At 39.0% G+C, this 7734-nt stretch overlaps 1 long non-coding RNA gene across 1 annotated transcript; it reads left to right on the plus strand.

The window, feature by feature from the left end:
* The first annotated feature begins 6728 nt into the window (after positions 1-6728).
* LOC118481987 lies at positions 6729-7437 on the plus strand. The gene is made up of 2 exons (XR_004866575.1): positions 6729-7045; positions 7296-7437. It is a non-coding gene; the product is annotated as an uncharacterized LOC118481987 (long non-coding RNA).
* Positions 7438-7734: the final 297 nt, after the last annotated feature.

The following is a 7734-nucleotide window of genomic DNA, read 5'->3' on the forward strand; positions in this document are numbered from 1 at the left end:
TAGATTGAACAGCAGAGCTTTAGTCTTTCATCAGACTTTGACTTGGGCAGAAGTTGTAGGTCAGCAGATTGTAAAGATCGGTAGATTAGAGGTCAGCAGATGCTGAAACCACTTTCAAGGGGAGAGATTTGAAGCATAACATCTGCTTATTCTAGATCCACTGCCCTGATCCAGTTTTGGCTTTAATTATCTGTTCCTCTAATAGGGTTCAATCCCAACAATTTCTTTCAAACAAAGTTGTTTTTGATAAACTTGTTTGTTTATTTCTTTGACTTCATCCTCAATTTTTTTCAAACAAAGTCATAAGAAAAACCGAGCTTTGTTACTAAAATAAAGGGTTTAAAATGAAAAAGGGTTTAGGTGGGTAAAGGGTTTTTGAATTGGGTTAAGAAATGAAAAGGTTTAGGCTCAAAGGGGTTAACTAGGAGGATTTTGGGTAGGTGGTAAAAAAGAAAAAATAATGGTGTAGAAATAAAAAGGGTTAGTCCTAATGCCTCCATCATTTACTTACTCGGGTTTAAGTTGGTAAGGACCGGGAATGTATCGTCGTGGCAAGTTCTAGAGTTGTAAGAACCAAGTGGCTATTCACACAAGAAACGAAAAATGAGCATTTAGTTTAAAGATATGTATTTGTATGCTCAATAAAGGCTCAAAACTCACTTTTGTGGGAATGGGTTTTTATGTGATCAAGTATATATAATCAAATTTTAACTAAGTTTGTCATGACGTTTCATAATTTTCTTATGTTGGTTCTTTTTATCATGACGCTATCGGTTGTAAATTTGTAAAAATATAACATTTTTAGAATTTTGAAATTCCCAACTTAAACCTAGACAAGTAAAAAAATGAAAATTTTTGAAAAAAAAATTGGGATGATTAGCGGTTCCAATAGAGTTTTGTGTAAGGCTCGTTAATTAGGACTTGCAAGATTCAAAGTTTTAGCATCCCCCCCACCACTTAAATTACACATTGTCCTCAATGTGTCCCGAAAATAAGTTTTTAGGTTGATTGAGTAAGGTGTGAAAAAGCAAAATTTTATGTTACTGGGCGTCTGGACACGGCCCCGTGTTCAAGTGCCAGTAACAAAAGTTTGTAAAAAGAAACAGAAGCCTGGACACGGGGGGGCGTTTTCAGTGAGCACACCCTGTGTCCAGTTACCTGAACTGGGCATTTTCTGCAGATTGTGCAGCACGGGGCCGTACTGGGCGGGCACGACCCGTGCTGAACTTGCTGAAACGAAGAAAAATTTGTCGGATGGCCCTGTTTACGTGCATGGGGCGCTGGTGCAAGTTTCCCTTGTTATCCTTCACCATCCCGAGTGTGTTTTATCTATTACAACATCATCCAAACACCAATTTAAGTAAACCATCATTTCATTTAAGTCATAGAGAGAATTACATAATCCTAAAAAGTTAATAATTTAGATAAGTAAGTTAAACGAAGCACAAGAAGCTTAAACCAAGAAATTCTAGCCTAAAAGTTATTCTGATAAGCAAAATTTCCGAAAAGATAATTCTCTCGGTTGGATGCGGCTTTGAAGAACTTCTTTCTCCGGGCATGGGTTCCTCACACGTCGGCGAGCCATTCCTCTTTCTCCCTTGGGAGGAGAAAGGCGGGCTCATTGGCATCGGTTTGAGGGGGTCCAACTTCCACCGGGACTTCTTGTAAATCTTCAAGTGGAGGCTCCGCTGGAATGTCATCCCATCTGGTAGGATTGTTGACTCCAAGTGCTAGGTTCCAATCCTCTTGAGGGAGGATTGGTTCCATGGGAGGTGTTACAAGAATGTTTAACCTCTGGTGCAAGAGATTAATTTCTTGAAAACTGTTTTCTAGCCCCACCGTAAGATAATTTATGCGGTCTATCAGGACCTCCTCTACTTAAGTCATCTCATCAAGAGCTTCCCGTAAATCCATGACATAGCGTACGAGAGTAGCTTCAATTGAAGACCTTCTCTCTCTTCGACTGTTTCTGGAATGTGCAGAAGAGGTTCCACTGTTTTGACTTGACATTCTACGAAAACAAACCAGAAATAGCTTATTTCGATGAAACAGTAAATTGGACACGGCCCCGTGCTCAATGAGCACGACCCCGTGTTCACCTTTCTGCAGATTTTTGGAACAAGGAATCTCGAAGTTTCAAATTATTTTTCCAACTTATGAAGCATTTTTGAGCAATAATAACTTAAAACAATGTTATACAACTTATTTTAACAAGATTCCTTGAACAAAACTCAACAAACATCACAATAAAGCTTGGAATCTCAAGCTTTAATGGAGGTTTTGGAGCAAGAAAGATGAAGAAGAAGGCAATGAATAAAAGAGGAAAGGACAAGATGGTTGTTAGAACCTTATTTTAGAAAATACCTAGGATGGTATGTGAGAAGATCGTCTCAAATATCTGTCCCTGGATGGTCCAAATGTGCAGGATTCTTGGCTGCATTTATAGAAAACGTCAGCATGCTGGACACGACCCCGTGTCGGCTGGACACGGCCCCGTGTCGGCTGGACACGGCCCTGTGTGCAGGCAAAATCCTAACACATTTTGTCCGTATTCTGACAAAAAGTCAGAAGGGAATCTTTTGGTGGACACGGGGGCGTGTTGACTGGGCACGGCACCGTGTTGAAAGGCTGTTTATGAAGTTTGTCTATTTTTTAAGGAATTTATCTGTATCGGGTGGTTCCTTACTGGACGGAACAACCCCAAAGTGCCTAAGATACCTTAATTGCTCTAGATTAAGATGAGAACGCAAGAGGTTGTCGGTGAGGGTGATTCCTATGCTAAATGTAGGTGGACAAGTCCAACCCTTTCCCGGGCTCTCGTTAAAGACGGTGTATGCCGAATCGCTCAGGTCTATGTATGCACCGAACGAAGTCGATGGAGAGTCCTCCACGGCACAATCGGCACAGGGACGACTATCGCTCAAGTCCTCGCTAGAGTTGGAGGTAATATCAGGAACATCGGAGTTGTTTGAATGCGATCCCAACAATTCTTCTTGGGTCTTGTCTTAAGATGAATTAATAAAATCCATCCTAAGTTCTTTTAACCAATTAAGAATTAGATCTTCTAATTGAAATAGTTCATCAAGAAGCATTTCTCCTAGAAGGTCCGGTTGAGTGCATTTGAGGGAGAGATAGGGATTATTTTTACTTTCGCCCCTCTTAAGGCTACAGGAAAACAGTGGTTCTATATAGTGGGGCTTATAATTTAGAAAATAACATTCTAATTCTTTATGAGAGCCTCCACATATTTGACACCATGTACCATAAGAGTGCCGAAAGTAAAAAGTATCAGTATCACTCATGTTTGTGTCAGAAATTACCAACCGTCGGGATCTTACGGTTCTATTTTCAGTAACTGAATCTTGGGCACGGGGGCGTGTTGAGTGGGGACGGCCCCGTGTTCATCTTACTGTCTGAATTAAAACAAGATTGCTAGTTCCAATGATTGGGCACAGGGCGTGTTCAGCAGGCACGGCCCGGGCAAAGTTCCGCAGAAGCTGAAAAATTAAGAAAATCCTAAAAAGAAAAGAAAAATTTAGAAAAAACGATTAGGCCGTTGATTCCTAACTTTCTTAAAATCCTTGTGTCCCCGGCAACGGCGCCAAAAACTTGATGTGCGTAAGTGTGTATAATTTTTAGTGTGTATATTTTAAGCCCTTTTACACTTTTTAGCCAGGTTTTAAATTTATAAAACACGATATTTACTAACACTAAACACACATATGGGCAAGTGCACCCATCGTGGACGTAGTATAGTGTTGGTAAGATACCGACGTCGTCCAAGGACACAAGAGCTTTTAGTACCGGTTTATCCTCAACGTCTAATCAAATCAAAAAGTTAGAAAAAAGTTCTTAAACTAGAAAAATAAAACTAACTAAAATGCTGAAAAATAAAATAAAAATAAAAACAGATAGACAGGATGAATCACTTGGATCCGACTCGTGTGTAGTGTAACCTTTGATTATTTCCGCACTTTTGCACATTTAAGAGATTATCTTAGTTATTGTAGTAGGCCCCTCTTTTGAAGGTGACGTTACCCTCAACCCAGTAGTTTGAGTCAGCAAGGATACAATCCTAAAGGGTTGGATTATTGAAAGATAATTAATTAAGTTATTAATGCATAATGTGGTAGGCCCCTCTTTTGAAGGTGACGTTACCCTCGGCTAAGTTGTCTGAGTCAGCAGGGATACAGTCCTAAGTAGCCGGGTTAAAGTTTTAATAGTAGTTTAACTTATGAGGAGATCAAAGAGTTTGGACCCCCGCCATCCAATATCGGTGGGTATTGAAGGAGGTCCTACTAAATTTGACCCAGGTCCTTTGCAGGATCTATACACTGAACAATGGCAAGACTCTTACCAAACCGTTCGCTTAACCCCCGACCAGATAGCCAACATATCTCCATATAGACCGTGGAGATATAAATGGTGAATATCTTTTATTTTATATAGAGAGTAAAATAATGCCAAGACACCACGGACAAACGATAAGGAAGAATCACCTTCAACATAAGAAACTAGTTATTAAAGTCATTAATACATAACCAAATAAAAAGTGCGAAAAGATTAAAACTGTCTTCACCAAGTGATGTAAGAGACTTAGGCAAACATGGCCTTTGATTGTCAAGAACTCTTACGATCAATCTTGGATCCCGAGACGACTCACACACTCTATGATGGACAATGTAGATGATGGTGTTGTGATGGTGGTGGGTGGTGGGTGAAGTGTGAGAGAGGTGGTGTGCCAAGGGATGAGTTGCAAGTGATCCAAGCACTCCTATTTGTAGGCTGAACAGAAGCTCGGGCACGGCCCCGTGTCCGTTGGGCACGACCCCGTGTCCATCCTTATCTCTTTCTTCATTAATTGCAGTTTGTCTGCATTAGTTGACCACGCCCCCGTGTCCGCTGAGCACGACCCCGTGTGCAGAAGCGTATCTGTACTATCAAGATTTTCCTGGATTCTGCGAATTTTAAAGTTGACCACGGCCCCATGTCCATTGAGCACGGCCCCATGGTGGGTGATAGAAGCTTCTACAACTTTGTCTTTTCTGCTGACACTTGGGCACGCCCCCGTGCTCAATGAGCACGGGGCTTGTTCAGCCTTCTGTTCTCTTGTTTTGCTTGGGAGGATGCTGTCGGGGGGGGGGGGGGTCGGGCATGCCACGTTTGTTCCTTTTCTTGTATTTATGTTAGATTTAGCTGCATTTTTGCTTCTTTTGTTCATTTGAGCTCATTTAATCCTGAAAATACAAAAGGAAGACAAAAACACACTTTTTCTAACATTAATACTAAAAAAGGGTTAGTTTTATGCCACAATTGATGTAATTTATATGTTGCATTTTGTGCACATCCTGGACCCAACTTTTTTTTGTCGTCCGAGGCCTAAATTTTTTTTAAGAATTCTCGGGGACGGCTTTGGCTTTCTTTATTGTGTTTAGGTAGTAAAATAAAAAGGGATCCAGCTTTTTTTTTTTGGGTGAATTACACTTTTCGTCCTTTATGTTTGTATCAGATTGCAATGGATGACCTTTAACTTCAATTATTACAGTCACAATCTTTTAATTGTAAAACCCATTATACCTTAGGTCCTTTAGCACTAACCTAGTTAAAATTTTCAGTTAAGTTAAGCATGTGCCTTGCACATGAGGGTAAGTTAGTAATTTTATACAAACAAATAAACAAAACCAGATTTAAAAAATAAAACAATATATAATTATATATAAAAAAATACTCAATCTCTCTGTTTCATTTCTCTGTCCCCTCTCTCTCCAACCAACCCCCACCCACACCACCATTGTGACAGCCATCACCACCACTGAATCCCACCACCAACACCAAATCCAGCTATCTCCAACGATCTGAAAAAACACAACTTTATAGACTCATGCTTCTAAAACAATAAGTGATTAACCAACTTAACACCATCGTAACAAAATCCCCAAGATCTCAAAACTGTTCCGGAACCCTAGTTTGAATCAGAACTGACATCTCGTTTTACCATCATCATCTTCCTCTAGATCTTATCACGGTAGCCACGGTCTACTTGATTTGAAACCCACTAATGGTTACCATGGCTGCGATTTTACAGATTTAGGTACGACCCGTGCTGATCATAACCCACTCCCATTTCAACAAACAATAGTGTAAGAGAAGAGTTCGGTATAGATGATTGAGCTGCAGTGGCAGTTAGTGACGTGGATTCTCCGACAGCAGCGGTTGCCATGGAAATCAGTGGTTTTGGAGAGGTGAAAAGTGGAAATTGGGGAGATTTGCGAGTTGTTTGGAGATTTAATGGAAATTTGATTGTTAGAAATGAAGTGTTGATAATCATTATTTGTTAGGGTTTTAAGTTGTTGGTCCAATGGAAATTGATTATTTATCCATTTCCTTGAGTTCTAGTTGACAGGAGAAAAGCTAGAGAGATTGGGAACTTAGAGAGAGAGAGAGAAGAGAGTTGAGAGAGAGAGAGAGACAGATAGCGTATGTGTTAATTTATATATTTCAAATAAATAAATTGAGTAAAATTACCAACTCACCCTCATGTACAAGGCACATGCCTAACTTAACTAAAAATTTTAATCAGGTTAGTGCTAAAGGACGTAGGGTGTAATGGTTTTTACAAATAAAGCATTGTGACTGTAATTATTGAAGTTAAAGGTCATCCATTGCAATTGGATACAAACATAAAGGACGAAAAGTATAATTTACCCTTTTTTTCTCACTCGCTTCTTATTCCTAATTTTAATTCTCATTTATTTCCTCCTCAGCCTCCATTCCTCTCTTCTATCATTCATCGACGCTTCCTTTTCTTCATTCGATCCAAAGTGGTATGTGATTCATCCATTTCTCATCCGCCATTTCTTTCAATCGGCATTTCAAACTTTCAGTCGACGGCCGTTTCTTCCAATCGGCATTTCAAACTTTTAATTGTGGTTTACAGTTGTATCAATCACCGCCAGAATGGATTTGATGAATTTGAATAGAAATTGAATCCATTTAGATGTGGTATAGAGAATTTATGAAGTGGTTTGCACTTTCGCCTGTACAGGTGAAGCCTCACACTCTTTCTACCTAAACCCTAACAACTAACAATGTAACACGAATCGATCAAGTGCTTTGCGGTTTCAATTGCTTATATTAGATTTTCAGTTGCTTAAATTCCCTAAATAACTGTTAGTGTTATTTCAAAGTCATAACTTTGACAATGTGATAGATGATTCTTTATAAGAATTTTGTATTATAGTTTTTTAATGTTCTTTAACATTGTAAGGTTATTTTACTTGAACTGCTTCTTGCAGATGCAATCCATTACACAAATCATGATATGATCAATCTTTTGAATGAGCATGTTGTTAAACCTCTGATGATCTCTCATAATTTCTTATTCTTATTGTGCATTATATAAACTGAATATTGTTGGTTGTAAATCCTCTTGATCTATATGTTTCTTTTATGTATTGAATTCGTTAGTATTTTACGATTTACCACAAAAAAACATGATGCCTTTTATCACAAAAATTGTTTGGGTAAGGTGAAAACAAAACAAGAAAGTAGCTTTTGAAATTCTGATACCCGAATTCAAAAACTATTCTTACTTTTTATTGTTGTTCTAATGGTTTGAATTCTTATTTTGTATGTATTTAAACGTAGGGGTGTTCTTTGGGTTTCTCTGTTTTTTTTTGGGTTGAGATTGAACCCGGTAACTGATGTGCGTCATCTAGTGATGTGTTGGTCTAG

This window comes from Helianthus annuus, chromosome 9 (genome assembly GCF_002127325.2).
Source record: "Helianthus annuus cultivar XRQ/B chromosome 9, HanXRQr2.0-SUNRISE, whole genome shotgun sequence".
Lineage (NCBI taxonomy): Eukaryota > Viridiplantae > Streptophyta > Magnoliopsida > Asterales > Asteraceae > Helianthus > Helianthus annuus.